A 4271-nucleotide genomic window follows, 5' to 3' on the forward strand; every position below is an offset into this window, starting at 1 on the left:
TAAGGGGACATGTATACACTGTCAGGGATAACAGTAAGGGGACATGTATACACTGTCAGGGATAACAGTAAAGGGACATGTATACACTGTCAGGGATAACAGTAAAGGGACATGTATACACTGTCAGGGATAACAGTAAAGGGACATGTATACACTGTGATGGAGAACAATAAGGGGACATGTATACACTGTCAGGGATAACAGTAAAGGGACATGTATACACTGTCATGGATAACAGTAAAGGGACATGTATACACTGTCAGGGATAACAATAAGTGGACATGTATACACTGTCATGGAGAGGAATCAGGGGACGTCCATGTAGCTGCTAACGTAACGCCAGTTAACTCGATCCATTGCAGCTATATTTGTTAACGGACCTGTGGGCCGTTTTAGAATGCGAAGAGAAAATGAAAGCCACGCTTAACGACTGGTCAGTCTATAAGATGTCCCACAACAGTTATGTGAAAAGTATACGCAATATATATTTTAACTGACCTCGGATTCCAGTAGAGTAATAATAATAATAATGCAGATAAAAAAAACTGCTTAACAGTAAAACTACCAACTTGTTTAACTCTCAAATTACTGGCGTGTTTTTACACACTTTGCTACCACCAGGGTCGACATATTGCACAGTTTATTACATGTTACAATAGGAAGTGTAAAGAAGTAAAAAAGATAGTGTAAAATCAGTTATCCTATGTGCAAAATACATAGGAGACACACGCAATACTTAGTCCAATAAATGACGATGGTGGTGTATTTTGTTGTTGTTGTTCGACTCGTATGTTAATAGACGCCCTGAAACCAATAAATGCATGAACCATAAAGCAATTAGGTTCATGAGCAGTTTAGAAAAAAAAAAGTGGTTATGGACCCCACCTGGCGGTTTAGAGTTCAAAAGAAACCTTGGGTATTGAAATTTCTTGGACGATGTTAAAGCCATAGGTTTATTTAATCTGTGTCACAAATTCCTGGTGTTGACACTTAGCGGTGAAAATACTTTTAAATAAATGTGTCACTGTTGGTAGTAAGCCATATATTAGTCTGTCATACTGTGACGTCACGAACCATAGATTTAAACTAGTCGTCATATGTGTATCTATGTTGTCTATGTCTTGAAAATACTTGTTGACGTATCTATAGGTTTCATGTTGTAGTTAGTGCCTGTGAGGACTTGTAGGCATCGTAATCATTTCAGTTGACAGTGGTAACGAGAGTTTCTTGTCTACGAAACATTTCGGTAAAAAAAACCTCCCAAATACAAGAATTTTAGTACACAAACGACCTAAATTCATTTACATGCATGGTATAAGTAATTAGAAATTAATTGTCACCGAAACAAACTTGTTATTGTGTATATATATATTTTAGCCATAATCATGTGATTTCAGTGTATTCTTCATGTATTGTAGTCGTTACTTAACGTAAAATAATAAATATAAATAAATACTTTAATTTTTTTTTCATTACCTAAACAATCGGACACAACAATTCATAACTTTGCGTTGTTTGATATTACTCATCAGTAAAATAAAGCTTACCCGAATTCAATTTCTGTGGCTGTCTATTTCAGAATAGTCTCGACTACAGCGACTGGTGGGTGATAAGCCATTCAAAACAACAAAATATATAAATCACGAGGAATTAGGGCATCATATTATCTTCAAACATTTCTCCATATTATATGTCTATATACACACAAATGCATACATACAGTAATAACAAACACAATAAAATTCTTGTATAAATATTCGACACATAAAAAAGTCATCTAAAGTGGTATCTAAAAGACAACAAAAATTGACAAATAAAAATTCAGTAAAAACCTCCAGATTACTACTCTTCAAAATTCAGTAATTTGTTGAAAATCGAATCTCATCACTTTATAAGTAAAACACTAAAAAAATTCAGTGCCGTTTTATAACATTTAGGTATCAATCAAGCGTTTGTTTGTGTCTGTGTGTTTGTGTTCATTATATATATATAGGACGTTGCAACTTTAGGCCTATCAGTATCATCGTCATATTGTATTCTTACAATGAAATGTTTGCAGTTTAGTAGATAAAATTTTTCGAGATATTCATAGACGTGAAATATAAATTAGGTTCTTCTGTTGAAGTTGCAAAACAACGGTATTTAATCACAACATGATATTTTTAGGTTTCTAACTGATATGAATGATTAAATATAGCTTAAAAAATTATATTAACATAACGGTACAGCCAGCAGAAACTTTTTTGCACTGCGAGTTTCCCATAGGACTACTTTCCCCATCAATTAATGGAGCATATCTCTTAATATCCAGTAAAACTATGATTGGGTTGATTGAATTTTCGCGTGATTTACCAATGGAAGTTCCAGACTGGAGGAGTCAATGTATGTCTCATTCATATTAAACATTTTCCTCTGGACAACTTTTATTTTTAATGTGGTTTGAATAATTAAACGATAACATCATGTAAATAAAAAAAATCTAATATCACAGAGGGCTGTTTCGTTCTTCGTGCTATGTAGAGCAAATGAAAACCTGATTTTTTTAAAAATAAAACGTAAATGCAGTTTTTGGCAATTATTTTACAGTTATATATATATGTTGTTTTTTAAATACAAAAATATGAATTCTGTTTATTGTCGACCGCTAGACCATATAGGTATGTCGTAGAAATAACTGAAAATATATCGCCATAAATTGTATGCGAACTCATATATATATATATATATATATATATATGTACACACACATTACTAGGCGTAAATATATCGTCTTTCAGTAATCAGCAGAGACAGTAGTTAATTAAGTATGCCAAGTATTTTATACAAGTATCTTATAATATGTTAATTGAACTACACGTTTACGCCATTAAAGCTTGCTTTCTCTCTTTCGAAGTATATACACGTGTATAAATATATATTTTTTCCATTAAAATGTATAAACGGAAAAAGACAGTAGGATGTGGAAATTGTAATCTCACCGCTAATTATTGTTATAGTTTTTTTAGAATCTGATTCGTATGAGAAAACTGTGATAATGATGTAGGAAGCTTTTAAAAATATAATTAACTGAAAATGTACAAAACACCATTAACTTTGTATATTGTATAAAATATTTTTAAGCTTTCCTGAAATTCGATATAGGTGGCGCTAGTATAGCTCTGTTCAAACTACATTTGAATTATCCTGTTAATTCCTTGGATAAAAAATGAATAGGAAACTTCTGCCCCTCCCCCTCATTTTTTAGATATCAAGGATAAGAAAAAAAAATTGTATATACTACAAGCTCTCTGTAAGAGATTGGCAATGTGACGTCAAACATTTATGTAAACGAGGTTACGTGTCACTGTGTGTTCTAACTTGTGTACGTTGTATATGAAATAAGTATGAATTATTAGGCCCATATATTATATGCTGGAGTATTAGTCAATGTTTTCCCACAAGAGGGCCAATTTTTATTGATTTCTCTCGGATGGAGTAATGTAAGACGTTTTGCAGAACAGAAAACGTTGAGTTGAGAGGGTTAATAATGTATTTGTAAGAGCATTTATCATTGTCACTGATGTCCCAGATAATGAATTTACGTACGTTTGCAAGTAACTGAAATTTTAATTTAATATGAATATATTTGCCTGAAATATAGATATGCTGTCTTTTTTTTTATTTACTACGTTCGCATTTTTTGTATATTTTTAGAGACTTATTTTGTATTTCTAAATGCATCTTGAGTAGAGCGCTGATATCATCATCGAGTGAGAAGATGACGACTCCAGGTTTCACAGATTGGAAGGTGTGTCGGTAGTTTTTTAAGTTCGTGGTTTATTAATTGTATAACTATTAAAAATCGTTTATGAAGCAGAAACTAAATCCGTTCTTTTTTTTTTGAAGCGACATAATATCATCGAAAGCTTAACTGTAATTAGTGCCTTTAGAATTTCCCGTGCCTTAAATTTTTTCGTGCCTTTAAGCTGTTTCAAAGATTCAATTTTTGCTTTGATATTTCAGTAAGTTAATAATGAGTAACGATAAAGGTGAGAAGTTTGTAGTTGTCTCATCGCTAAAAATAAGGGTTCGATCCTCGCTGTGGACACAGCGCAGGTAACAACACTCTTCACAGCATTGTACTTAACAAACAAACGAACAAGAATTGGTAACGTATATAACAGCGTTCGTAGGCCACTGGAAAATCATATTTTTATTTAATTGTCGTTAGGCAAGAGACCAGTTCAGGCCCAGCGCCAGGTTTTCAACATGAGACTTATAATAGTTCGGCA

The sequence above is a fragment of the Limulus polyphemus genome, unplaced genomic scaffold, assembly GCF_000517525.1.
Source record: "Limulus polyphemus unplaced genomic scaffold, Limulus_polyphemus-2.1.2 Scaffold4082, whole genome shotgun sequence".
NCBI classification, from domain to species: Eukaryota; Metazoa; Arthropoda; class Merostomata; order Xiphosura; family Limulidae; genus Limulus; species Limulus polyphemus.